The following is a 14867-nucleotide window of genomic DNA, read 5'->3' as shown; positions in this document are numbered from 1 at the left end:
CTCATACAGTGAGATTAAAATGTAGGATCAGGCTCCCCAAACAAACAATGTACGGTATCTCTAAGTTAATGACTGTCCCAGGGTACTTCAAAGAGTTCATTTTGATTTTGCAGACTTGTCAGTGCTTTCAGCAAAGAAATGGTATGTGACTGAATATGAAGGAGGCAAATGCAATATAATTTTGGAGAATTTCTAAATACTTCAAAGTTTTTCACCCACAGCTTTCATAATTATTAACTCTGCTGAGCTGAAACTCTTGATAGTAAAAATTATGTTCATGGGTCTTATTTATTTCCTTCCATGGAGGAATGGGCATATAATATCTGGTTTTTCCAAGACCAGTGACATTACGGCCCTACTAGTTTTCAAAAGTCCCACCATTACCTTGTTTTGTAACGTATGGATTGTTGTAATTGAACCAATCAATGTTTATCCATTTCCTTAGATATCACACAAATCAATAAAATTATAAATTATCTTCTGGAAAGGTCCTGGGTTATGAACCCGGCTGCCCTGCTATCAATTTTTTAAACCAAAAATAGACTTTACTCACAATAAATCATTTACAAAAAGAAAACCGTTCAAAGCCTCTCTTCGTGTCCATATCCGTACCTTCCCATCATTGTACATTGTTAACATATGCTTGATCACCCTATAAAATTACGCCAGGTTTATGCCATTTCAGGCTTTAGCGTAACAGATAAGACTGCTACTAATCTTCCTCACGCTAAGAAAGTGGAAGACATTCTGTGAATGTTTATTCTGAGAGAGATGACGAGGAGCAAATTCTTTCAACCCTCTGTGAACTATATCCTGTCACAACTTTAATCCAAAAGTAAAATAACGTCGTTACTAGAAACACTAAATTAGACAATTATAAAGCAAAATATTGCTAGAAATGTCCAGAGGGCCAGGCAGCAACTATGGAGTGAGAAATGAAATTAGCATTTCAGGTTAATAACTTTTCATTGACCTGGAATGTTAACTCTGTTTCTCAATTTGCCTAGCCTGATGGATATTTCCACTTAATACAGATACTTGAGTTCCAAATTAGATCTAACATCAAGGATAAAATGCATTGAAACTTAGAAAAAAATTAGTGATATTCTGAACCAGCAAATACAATCGCAAAGGACGCAGTTGGATATATTTCTAACATATGGAGTTGTTGTCCCTTCCTAATACCATCAAATTTCTCTTGTGAGTGAGGACCAGGCTTCTTATGTCTGATGAATGTTGTTCCAAGGCTTTCCAGTGCTTTTTTTTGGTGTTGTTTTTATTTTCCCTACTCATTTTTATAGATTAGTATAGGGGGTTTTAGTATAATGTGAATTTTTTCTTCTCTTTGACTGTGCATGGGGAGATGAAGTCACTATTATTTTCCATTGGTTGTTGACAATATTATAATCTTGTCAATCATGATTCCTTATTCACTCCATGCATTAATTTTCATGTTATTTTAAAATTCAATAAAAAGATTGAAAAAAGAAAGATATATTTGATATTTCTGAATGAACTTTATGTACATGGATAACCAGAACAATTGCCTATTATTTATTCACCAGAAAGCTGATCATTGTTACACATTAGTAGATTTTGTGAGGCCATATTCTGAAACAGTTAGGCACTATTCCCAAAGTGTAAATGATTGCAGTGTCTAAGGCATAGCTAACATCGCTGTCTAAAACCTACCTATATCAGTCTGAAGGGAATCTCCTCCGCAAATAAAGCAAGCAATTGGTCTTGTTCGCAAGAAACTTGGAGCTGGAGAGTCACCAGTGGATACTTAGTCATAACTATCACAGTTTAATGTCACTTGCTATCTTTCTGGATCACTGCAGTATAAATTCTTTCTCCTTGAACTGCTTCTGCAGTTTAAACTTAATAAATAAATTTAAACAAACAGTGTGTCCACCAGAAAGCCAGCTGGAATGAAAGACTTGTCTCTCTGTTCTGTAGAAATCCTGCAGCATAAAGCTGCATCTCCAGAGTAGGTGGATCTGTTGGGATTAGTCCTCAGTGGTTAGGCTAGAGTGGGTGGGAAGTGTGTGTTTGTGAAGTATTGGCAAGAGGCTCAAAAGAATTCAGAGAATGTAGGAGGTTTGGAAGAGGTCATTGATTGGAGATGTCCTACTCTAATTGCTCTTTGAGAAGGTGTTGGTGAATCACCTTCTTGAATTGCTGCAGTCTTTTTAATGAATTATATTTATTTTCATACACATAAGTCCAATGTACAGATGGAGTGAAATTCATATTTGCTGTAAGTTGCCAGGTACATAAAACACACAGCACATATTCCCACAGTGCTGATGGTGGGGAATTCCAGGATTTAGATCCAGTGTTGGTGAATGAGTAGTGATGTTAAAGGTCACAATGGTATGTAACTTGGAGGAGAAGCTGCAGTTGGTTATGTTCCCATGTGCCTGCTGCCTTCATCTCATAGATGATGGAGTTTGAGAGAGGCTATTGAAGAAAGGATGGCATTTTGTTGAAGGTAAACTCTACAACTAGACTATAACAGTAGTAAAGAGACAAATTATTCAGGGTGGAGGATTCCATTGCCAATCAGGAGGGTCTTATCCATGTCTGAGCAGATCGTGTAGCTTCAGTATTCATCATCTCTGTGGCCCAGTTAAGATTCTGGCTAATAATGGTCCTATGATTTTGATGGTAGGGGCATCTCTAATGGGATATTAATGGGAAGAGCTTAAATTTCCTCAACAAGGAAGAGACTAAATATTTGGTTCTTGAAGTTTATGTGCTATTTAGCAGCCTCATCTGAATCTTGTCCAGTTCCTGCTGCCAACTGGCAAAAAATTGTTGCATTACTGAACCTGAAAAGTTGGAAATGGAATTGAATATTATGCAATCAGAATTTATTCTCATCAACATGTCACAAAATGTATTGTTTTGCAGCAGTATATAAACAGTGCAAATATTGCTATAAATCACATTTTAAAAATAAATTAAAAATAGCGTAATAAATTAGGATGAAGAGAATTAGTGTCTGGTTCAGAAATCAAATGGCAAAGCTGCCCTTGTGCTCCGTCTTCAGGCTCCTGTACCTCTTTCCTGATGGGAGCAGAGTGAAGAGGGCATGGGAGGGGGGGGGGGGGGGAATCCTTGAGGATAGAGGTTGCTTTCTTAAAACACCCGCTTTTATAGATATCCTCGATGGAATAAAGACTGGTGCTCATGATGTAGCTGACCAAGTTAACAACCTTTTTCCTGTCCTATGCATTGGCACCTCCATACAAGACAGTGATGCACCCAATCAGAATTCTCACCATGATACACCTGCAGAAATTTACAAGAATCTTTGGGGACAAATCTCCTCAAACTTCTCACATTGGCGAGCTTTCTTCTTGATTGAACTGACAATGGGCCTGCAGGACAAATCCGCAGAGATGTTGACATCCAGGAATTTGAAGTTCATGACTCTCTCCCCTGCTGATCGCTTAATGAGGACTGGCATGTATAATCCTCTTGAAGTCCACAATTATTTCCTTGGTTTTGCCAACATTGAATGCAAGGTTCATCAGGCATTATCGGCAACATCTCCATCTCTTATCTTAACTCAGAGGGCACATCATTGATGAGGCATCTGTGACTGGGCTTGATGTTCCACCCCAAAGCATTCCAGTCACCTCCTTGAACAACTGAATCAAAATAATTGGACAAGTTCTTTCTGTAACCAAGCTCTGCTGATTTTCCCTGATCCGTTCATGCCACTCCAAGTGCACATTTGTTGTGCACCTCAGAAATGTTTTCATAAGGTTTCATGCCATTGTTATCAGACTCCATTGGCCTGTAATTACCCACTGCCCTTCTTCAAAATACTGTATGTACCACATTGGCTGATCACCTATCATTTCCCATCTCACCTGTTGCCAAAGAAGATCCAAAAATCTCTATCAGAGCTTGAGCAATTTACTCTTTTCCTGGGATTTTATGCATTCTTAAGACCATTCATTAGCTCATATCTTCTTTCTCCTTTTCAATAGTAATTTGTTCTAGAATTTAACCACGCATCTCCCTAAATTCCCATAGTCAATACAAATGAGAATTACATGTATTCATGTAAGACCTCACACACACACACACACACACACACACACACACACACACACACACACACACACACACACACACACACACACACACACACACACACACACACACACACACACACACACACACACACACACACACACACACACACACATTGACCCTTTGGTCCCTAATCTGCCATCTCCTTTCCTGGTTACTCTTTTGCCCATAATATTATAAAATCCTTTGGGACTTGCCTCAATCTCAACCACTTCTGGTATATTCCCCCATTCTTCATCATCCTAATTACTTGATGAGAGCTCACTATGCTTGGTTAGTAAGGGTATCAAAGGTAATGGGGGAAAGGCAGGAGAATGGAGTTGAAAGAAAAAATATATCAGCCACGATTCAAATGGAAGAACAGAATTAATGGGTTGAATGGTTCCTATGTCTTATGGTCTCATGGCTGAGAATATCAAACTGCAGCAATCTCTACCATCCTCCTTTGAGCTTGTGCAACTCCTGCCAGAGAAGTGTTTTCTATTCATTTCCATTGACTTCAATTTTACTTGGGTTCTGAAATTGTCACATTTGGTCAAAAGCTGCCTTGATATCAAAGCCAGTAACTCTTGGCCCATAACTCTGGCCTTGTTGCCCACATTGAGTGCCACAGATATTATTTGTGATTTGTCAGCAAAGATTCATTGTGCTCTCTCTCCAAAACATATTCAATTTGGTTAGAAGTTAGAGAGTTGTACAGGATGGAAGGTTGTCCATTTTCCCCATTATTTCATTGCCCCTTAGAACATAGAACATAAAAACAATACAGCACGGTACAGGCTCTTTGGTCCTCAATGTTGTGCTGACCTAGATATTCCTTCCAAAAAATATACTAAACCTTTCCTACCTCGTAACCCTCTATTTTTCTTTCATCCATGTGCCTGTCAAAGAGTCTCTTAAATTCCTCCACAATAATCCCTGAAACACATTCCAGGCACCCACAAGTCTCTGTGTAAAAAACGTACCCTTGATGTCTTCCTAAACTTTCCTCCCTTCATTTTGTACAGATGTCCTCTGGTGTTTGCTAATCCTACTGTGGGAAAAAGGCGCTGGCTGCCTACCTTATCTATGCCTCTCAGGACCTTCTTCAGCACAGACAGGATGTTCCCTGGTATTCAATAGGTCAAGTGTCAGAAGCTCATTACTTTTCTGAAGCAGAGCTTCGGGTCTTGATCGATTAAGCAAGAGGTGCGATGTCATGGGGCAAAACATCAGTCATGTTGAATGACAGCTCAAACAGAAAGAGGAGCAATTAAATTTCTCATGGTCACCTCAGCAGATGATCAAGGAATTATTTGAACAATATTTTGATTTTTTTCAAACAGAGCTTTCAAGGAAAATAAAGTCTTGACAAGATCCCTGGGTTAGTTAATTGCTAAAGGTGGTGGTGGTTGGTGAGGAAATTAAGAAGGTTGCTGCAACTTGCCAGGAAGTCAACTGTCATGAAGCACTGGGTTTTGAGATAGAGATGCCACTTGCTGTCAATGTCAATATTGGAAAGAGAAGGAAGTGCTGGAATGGAAAAAGGAGTAATTATTTGAATGGAAAAATCCAGAACATCAAGTAGAAATTAATCATCTCCCCACATGTGGAAGCAGTATAATAGGATATTCAGAGACTTCTGTTATAATATCATATTAAAGTGTATTTGAAACACTCCCTGGAAATTGTTTTGTCTTTTAATGTTATATAAGTCAGGAAATTAATAAGATTATTACTTTGGTTGTGTGCTGATCTCCGATCAACCTGAAACAAAACATTGTTTTATAAGCCTTACAAATTCGACAATGTGACCAAGGCAAGCAATAGGAGAATCATTCTCTGTTTATTGTGGTCACAAGGCTTTGCCTTGCATTGGTTAGAGCAGCCATTCTCAATGGGGAAGGGGGACATATACCCTCCCCCAACCCCCAGGGGCCACAGCATATTTGATAGACTGTAATCCTTAATAAGGGGTGGGGGTTGATGTGTTGTAAGCATTTGGTGGAATACTTATTGTGCGGTTTTATTACATCTCTGCAAAACCCTTCTGTGTCTATGTGTTCAATTTGTCTGAATCCATTTTCAAACGAAAGCATGAGGCCAAGCAAATTGAAATAACATTAAGAGATCATACATAAAGAGAATAAAGAATAACTCTTGGATCACTTCTAAACCCTTCGAGATTATTTCAAGAGAAGCCCAACGCTCAAACAGATGATTACTGAAATGTCACAGAAATTGGAAAATGTTCTTCTTACATCATACAAGATAAGTGAATTCATTGCTTCAAGTGGAAATGCTCATAGATATGCTGAGTCACTTATTTTGCCTTCAGTGACCTTAATAATATCTGATGTCATGAACTTAAATGCCAAATAAATTATTCACGCAATTTCTTTGAGTAATACCACTGTTTCCAAAAGGGTTGATGAGATGGCATGGGACATTGAAAAACAATTAGTTATTACAATCCCAATAATTCTCTTCACAATCAGATGAATCCACTCTGCAAAAGAACAACAATCTTCTCATAGATTCTGGGATGGAAATGAGCTGATGGAAGAAATGCTGTTTTCCAGAAGGATTAAAACAGACAATAAGTATTGAGGAAGTTAAAAATGACATAAATGAGAACAGACTTCCATTCGAGAACATTGTGTTGCTTCAATGGTTGGATGATACAGAGAATTAATCGCCGTCCTGAAAAATGCGTCATTCATAGGAAGCACTTAGTGGCTAAAAACTTAGGAGGATGTTTAATGACCTGTTAAATCTCAATATCCTGCATTGGATATTAGATCCATTTGAAAAAATTCAAGAGAGTTTGATTGATCTTCAGAATGATATAATTGCACACCATGAGTTCAATCAATTAAAAAAAAGGCTTTTGGGTTAAGAATGATCTGCCTTATAGATTTCCAAACCCACTGGAAAAAGCTGAAATATTTTTCATTGCCTTCCCTCACCATATTTGAATGTGAATTCATCACGGTAGTTTCCTTGACATAATCTGTGAACAGACTTGACATCACAAGAAGAGGTGACCTTCAACTATCATTATCCAATTTGGAACAAAAAAAGTGCACAAGAACATCAAGCTTAAGGATCTCACCAGAATTTTCTTTTTATTAGGATTTTAAAAAAACTTTTTTTGATTAATTTTTCACATTCTCGAGTTTCTGCTTAAGGTTCCCTAATGATTCATTGTGTACAAACTATTGTGCTCTAATAATCCTTTTTTTAATATTTCATAATATGTATCTTTATATTTTCTTCTTCCTGCATGTTTAATAAGAATGGTTCCCTATGTATCAGTTTGTTCTGGAATCACAAGCCACTATTGCTATCTGGGAGTAAGACCCTTATTTTTTTTTTCACTTTTTACATAAAAAGTATTTTAATTTTTTATGTAGTTGATAGGAGAGAAGTGCAGAATAAATTAACTAAACTTGACCACTTCACAGGAAAGAGGGACTAAAATCTCTGAGCAGAGTCCTAAGGGGGCCATAGCCAAACAAAAAGGCTGAGAATGGTTGAGTTAGAGCACACTTCTATGACAATGCTTTCTGAATTAATCTACCAAAACATGAGTTTGGAACTCCTCTCAGAATTCTTTCTTATTCATTTCCCTAGAGCTCTACACTCTCTGTTAAGAGAGCTGGTTAATTATTTCTCTCTGTAATAGCAAGCAGAAACAATCTTTAGAAGCTTCCTTTCATCTGATATTGTTAATAATTTTGCAGAAGAAGCAAGTGGCAGATAAAGGTCCGCACTTGCAGTGTTAATAGATTTGTTCTCAGTGAGGCAATGACTGGCTTATTACATTTTCCCCATATTTTCTGATATTGTTCTGGATTTCCACCATCTGTAATTTTTTTGTTCAATAGCAGAAAGGCAGAAGCTTAACAAGCTTCACAAAGGCTTAAATTGCGGGGAGTTGGAGAGTCCAGGACAATTGAAGGATCGGGAGAAGGTTCACAATGACAGTGTACAATGCCAATGTACAATGAAACAGGTGGCTCTTGTTATTTTAGTGGGAGCTTGATTCTGTCAAGAATTCTTTTCACTTTTCCTTAAAACTACCTGGATGAGAATTGTTGACTTGTGAAGAAGGATTTTTAAAAATTCCTTGCGCAGTTTTCAGATTTTGATGTCGTATTGAAACAATGAGAGATTCTTGCAATCGAGGGGGATCATTTGGTCCACTATCTCTTCGTTCTTGCCATCTATAATGAATCATCTTTGAATAATTCATTATAATTTATTTGTTGTTATTCCCCACATCCCTGTTGTTAACGCCCACAATGTAGTTGGCTTTATTTACTTGCAGCCACATTTAAAGGATTATACATTTCACTCCTGGAAATCTCAATTGCCTCAGCCCCCACTAAATTTATCTTTTATTCTCTTCTGCTAACAAAGCTGTACCCTTTGAAAATTAAATTGTATAGGGTATCTGTCGTGTCTACTGTATTGATGCTCCTTGGCATTTGGCAGTCCCCAATGAAGCAGATTATGGTGGTGTGATCTTGGTGCCAAGCACCCAATCACCTGCGTAAAACCAACAATAAAGTTAGTCAGCACTGAGCCATGGGAGCTATCAGACTTAAGTTTCAGTCCCATACTGGAGGAAGTCTTCCTCCTGTTAAATTGCAGATTCTTTTTTTAAATGCAAGGTTGCAATTTTGTTACAGAATCCTTCTCAAATCTTCCATTGTTAGCACCACAAACACTTCTCTCCACAAAAACTCTTTCTGGCAACTTTCGAAGAGAATTATACCCACATCTGCTTTTAGACAATCCCCAACTGAATCTACTCAGCACACTTCCACCTGCCACATAATGTTTGTATGTGCATAACCCTACCCTCCTCCATACTCACATTCCCGCACACACACACACACACACACACACACACACACACACACACACACACACACATACACACACACAGAGGACTTTGTCTATTTGCCATTGTAGAATAGTCAGAAAGAATAAAGGCATTATGATTCTCAGAGCAACAAGATCAATTTTAAAAGAGAGCTGTGTCTGGGACCTCGATGGAGGCTCTGTCATGTAGATACTGTGAATTCATCCTATTGCATCTCTGGCCAAAAGATGTCGGAGCTCCTCATCTCCATCAAATTGTAATAGGATGAAAGAGAAACAAGATCAACTGAACAGCAATTGCTGGAGTAAAAGCAATGCTGGAGAAACGCAACGGGTCGAGCAAAGATAAAGATACATTTTGGACTTGAGCCCTTCATCAAAATGTGGCAGGCGCCCGAATAAGATGGTGGCGGGAGGGGAAGGGGGCCGAATACAGGCATGCGGGCAAGAGGTAAAAGGTAGATAAGAGAGGGAGGGCACAACAGCAAATGGGGTGGGGTGGGGGAATGGCTCTGTGAATGGAGAGGGAAGGGGGTAGAAAGCTGGGGGAAAGAAGACAGAGGGATGAGGAAGGGAGGGAGAATGGGGAGTAGGCCAGCAGAAACTGTTGATGCTAATGGCATCTGGATGGAGTGTGCCCAGACAGAATATTAAGTTATAGACTTCTAGAGGAAGTTCACTCAATTCCTGGTCTACTCCCCATTCTCCCTTTCTTCCCTATCGCTCTGTCTTCTTTCCTCCAGTTCTCCACGCCCTTCCCTCTATTCACACAGCCATCCCCCCTCCCCCCTTGTTTGCTAGTGTGCTCCCTTATCCACCTATTACCTCCTTCCTGTGGGATCGTGCTTCTCTCCCTGCTCCTTTCCCATCATCAATGTGTTCGGGTGCCTACCTACATTTTGCTCATACCTTGATGAAGGGCTTAAGGGCACATAACGTTGGCTATGTATTTTCAATTTTGCAAAATAAAGTGCACTGTCTGACCTGCTGAGTTTCTCCGACATTGTAATTTTACTTCAATCCTAGTGTCTGCAGACTTTTGGATTTTACTCTTAGCAATTGCTGGAACTGGGCCATAGGTCTGGCACACATTGTGAGCAGGAATGATAAGAGCATGTTTTTGAAAATTACTTGGGAGATTTGACCGTGGGCATAGTTTACAGGAAGTGGGGTTGGTGAACATCTCCAGGACATTCTGCAATTCATCTGATAAAGTTCAAAGTTGAAAGGAGACTTCCAGATATTCTGTCAGGGTTCTTACAGATTATAATTAGTTTCACTATTTCTTATCTGTTTTCAAAAGTATTCAGTATTGCCTTCTCATGCTATTTTGTTTGTCTTCCCTTTGGGCTCTCTCTACAATGTATACACCAGCTATTCTCAATGGGAGCCATAGCACATCAAATCTTGATGAAGGGCTCAACCCAAAATGTTGGTGCAGCGAGTGCAGTATCACTAATTGCTGTGATTTAAGGTTCTGTAGGGTCACAGCCTCGAGGGTGGGTCGGGGATAAAAAGCTCTTCTTCAGCCTGCTGGTTCGAGAGCAAAGGTTCTGTAGCGCCTACCAAATGGAAGAAGAGTAAAAAGTCCATAGTTTGGGTGTGATGTATCCTTGATGATGTTCTCTGCTCTGCCCAGACAGCAGTCCTGATAGATGTTCTCAATGGTGGGCAATTGAATGCTGATAATCCGCTGGGCAGTTTTACCACGCGCTGCCCCAGGATATTGATGGGGAAAAAGTAAATAGGTGGAGATGAGCCTATCATCAGATCAGCCATGATCTTTCATTGAATGGTGAAGCAGACTCGATGGGCCAGATGGCCTATTCTTGCTCCTATTTCTTATGTTCTTATGCTCATTCATTGCCTGTGCTGTCCCAAGCAGCATTTGTGAGTCCTGTTTTGTCCTTACTTAGTATATAGTCTAGCACAAGGGAACCCCACCCTTTCCAGAGTTCATGACCTGCTCTTCATTTACCATGTCTTCACTATCCAATTACTGATCCTTCAGCCGACCTTTACTCTTACCTCTCGGCAATCCCTGACTGCTGACTTCCACCCTGGTTGCTTTACCTTTATTTCGTCATCACCCTGCCTCATCCATTCCCATCCCCTCATCCCCACCTCCAATGAACTCCTACCATCCCTTGACCAGTTCTCAGGCATAATGAACTCCTACCATCCCTTGGCCAGTTCTCAGGCATAATAAACTCCTACCATCCCTTGGCCAGTTCTCAGGCATAATGAACTCCTACCATCCCTTGGCCAGTTCTCAGGCATAATGAACTCCTACCATCCCTTGGCCAGTTCTCAGGCATAATGAACTCCTACCATCCCTTGGCCAGTTCTCAGGCATAATGAACTCCTACCATCCCTTAGCCAGTTCTCAGGCATAATGAACTCCTACCATCCCTTGGCCAGTTCTCAGGCATAACGACCTCCTACCATCCCTTGGCCAGTTCTCAGGCTTAATGAACTCCTACCATCCCTTGGCCAGTTCTCAGGCATAATGAACTCCTACCATCCATTGGCCAGTTCTCAGGCATAAGAAAAAGGCTGCAACAAACAATCTGGTTGATGTTTTGAGCCAAATCCCTTCATCAAGACAGAGAGTGCGGAGGAGAGATAGCTGGTGGAAGGTGGACTGGGTGGGTGTGGTTGGATAACGGACAGGGGGTATTTGGTGAATCAGGGAGGGGTGAAAGATGATGGAGAGAGGCAGTTGATTGGCAGGGTCTAGACAAAAGGAGAGAAATAAGGGAATAAGAGGTTGGCTGGAAGATAATTCAAAGGGTGGAGTGGGGTAATAACTGGAGGTAAAGGCTGTGGTGCTGGATTCAGAAAAGAAAAGAAGGTGAGGGTGATAGAGTAATGGAAGTGAGATGTTAGGGAGGACAGATGGGACGAGATGGACCTGGAGAGGTTGGTGGAGGGGGAAAAATCCAGTGGAAATGAGGGTAGATTAGGATGGAACCAGTGAGGGGGAAGGGATGGGGTAAAGAATGGGCCAAGGGCTGGGTGTGGAAGGAGGTCAAAATAGTGTGGGATGAAGGGAAAGAAAAAAAGTAACTGGGAAAAAGAGAGAGCAGACTCATTACTTGAAACTGGAAAGCCCAGGTGTGGGTTCTCCATCATATGGTAGGAATCACTCTGGCAGTGGAGAAGGCCAAGGATGGGCAGGTCGGTGGAAGGGAAGTTGACATGGCAGACAATCAGGAGCCATTGATGGCCATTGAGGACAGGGAGTAGATGCTCTGAGAAGTGGACTCACAGGGACCACACTTGGAGCACAGCATGCAGTAAGTATGGTTGGATGAGGTGCAAGTGAATCTTTGCTTCACCTGGAAGGGTAATTCAAGACTCTGGAAAGTGTAAGAGCAGTTTTTACACCTCCTGCAATGGCAGAGAGAAGTATCAGGTGTCGCACAGAGGTGGGTAGGGAAGGAATTTTAAAAAAGAGTCTCAGAGGCAGTAATCCCTACAAAAGACTGAGAGGGGCAGGAGAGGTAGATGTGGCTGGAAGTGGAGTCTAGTTGCAACAGGCAGAAATGAAAATGGCCCCAGAGGGAAATGACCTGCAATGCAAGCTTCTTACATTTCTTAATTTCAGAGCAGAGAACTTACAGCTGAAGAGATAGGTGTCAGATGCACAAACTAGATGCAAAGCAGAGATCTTTCTTCTCGTCCCTGCACATTGAAAATCCCTGCAACACATTTCTCCCAGCATACTGGAAAATATTCTGGAAAGTGAATGTCAAACATTGTGACAGATGTGAAGCCAAGGTATACTCTTGGAAATGTTAGTGGAAAATTATTCCAGCCGAATTCGGGATTTTTTTTAGCTTGCTGCTTTAACAGTAAGATTAACGAGTTTACATGAAATGTTAGTGTGAAATGTGAACAGTGTGGTGCGCTGTTAGCCAGAATCAGACACACACAAGGTAAAGACTGTACAACAGGTTTTAATCCACAAAGACTTCCACAGAGCCAGGCTGGCTGTAGCTGCAGTAACTCAGAGTGAGGCTTCGGGAGGCCGGCGCAGGCTTGTATCCCGGAGGGTGATTGACACCCGACTGGGTGGGGCTTGATCCCTTCAGGCCGACTGATTGAGAGCCGGCCAAGTGTTGTCCTGTCCCCTTACACTCCTGCAGCTACAGATGTCGCCCCCTGCAGTAGGCCACCACAAACTGAGGTTTACTAAAATTGCAAGGAATAATATCTTGACCTTCCCAAAGCTACAACATTATGGCTCAATTTCCTTACTGAAGCACACTTCAGAGTGCTGATGGAGCAGGAACAGGGTTTAACTGATGACAATTAGATATCCCACAGCCCTCCCAGAAAGTTGAAGAACCTGAGCATGCTGGTGAATAGCACTACCACAGAGCCGGAGAAACAAAAATAAAACCCACAGATACTGGAAATATGAAATTAAAGCAGGAAATTGATCGTATCACACAGCATCTGAGCATAAAGAAGCAGAGTTAATGGCCCTTCAGAGAGGGGGATGCAAAGGACCTACAGAGCCAAATGTGTCCAGCAAGAAGTTGCCAGGGAGGTCTTAGTAAGGACATGAGAGCTTTCTATGAATGCCTGTACTTGGGGAAGTCTGTAGTAAGTGCAATTGCCGGTGCCCCACACTGCCTTCGTCTGTGGCCTGAAAGAAAAGTAAAGGAAGACTCCTTTTCTAGAGTATGCATGATCTCCTTAATGCTTCAGTGAGCTGTGAACTGTGAAATGTAGCAGCCATCAGCAGTGGGAGACTGGCACAAACCTGAGGCCTAGGAGTAGAAAGTGATTATTATTGCACCATGGGAAACACAATAGGCTGGATTTAGAGTTGCAAGAGGTCAGAAGCTCAGAGAGGAAAATGAAAATCAGTTTGAATGTTGACTCCTCAAATGTTAGGGTTTACTGAGTAAGATAAGCGTATACAGAGCCGTTGTCATACCCACACTCCTGTTCGGCTCCGAATCATGGGTCCTCTACCGGCACCACCTACGGCTCCTAGAACGCTTCCACCAGCGTTGTCTCCGCTCCATCCTCAACATCCATTGGAGCGCTCACACCCCTAACGTCGAGGTACTCGAGATGGCAGAGGTCGACCGCATCGAGTCCACGCTGCTGAAGATCCAGCTGCGCTGGATGGGTCACGTCTCCAGAATGGAGGACCATCGCCTTCCCAAGATCGTGTTATATGGCGAGCTCTCCACTGGCCACCGTGACAGAGGTGCACCAAAGAAAAGGTACAAGGACTGCCTAAAGAAATCTCTTGGTGCCTGCCACATTGACCACCGCCAGTGGGCTGATAACGCCTCAAACCGTGCATCTTGGCGCCTCACAGTTTGGCGGGCAGCAACCTCCTTTGAAGAAGACCGCAGAGCCTACCTCACTGACAAAAGGCAAAGGAGGAAAAACCCAACACCCAACCCCAACCAACCAATTTTCCCCTGCAACCGCTGCAACCGTGTCTGCCTGTCCCGCATCGGATTTGTCAGCCACAAACGAGCCTGCAGCTGACGTGGACTTTTTACCCCCTCCATAAATCTTCGTCCGCGAAGCCAAGCCAAAGAAGAAATCCCAGCTATTTATTTTTCAGGCAGTGAAGTCGAACATTTTAACACAGACATTTTAACACAGTGTTGCTTGTAACACTGGAAAACTTCACTTGGAAAAATGTTACACTGCAACAAGTCTCTAGTACTGGATAAAAAAAATCACACCAAATGGTCAGGAATTGATTTATTTTGTTAAGCACTAAGTTACCCAAGAACATGCACAAAAGAGCACTGTATATTTTCAACTGCGCATCATCTGTTTTGGACCTGACATGCTCCGATATGCAGCTGCTATGAAAATAGATTAATTTCTATATAATTAATTTT

This window comes from Narcine bancroftii, chromosome 8, assembly GCF_036971445.1.
Source record: "Narcine bancroftii isolate sNarBan1 chromosome 8, sNarBan1.hap1, whole genome shotgun sequence".
Classification (NCBI taxonomy): Eukaryota; Metazoa; Chordata; class Chondrichthyes; order Torpediniformes; family Narcinidae; genus Narcine; species Narcine bancroftii.
The sequence above is the reverse complement of the archived record's forward strand: the minus strand, read 5'-3'. Positions refer to the sequence as shown.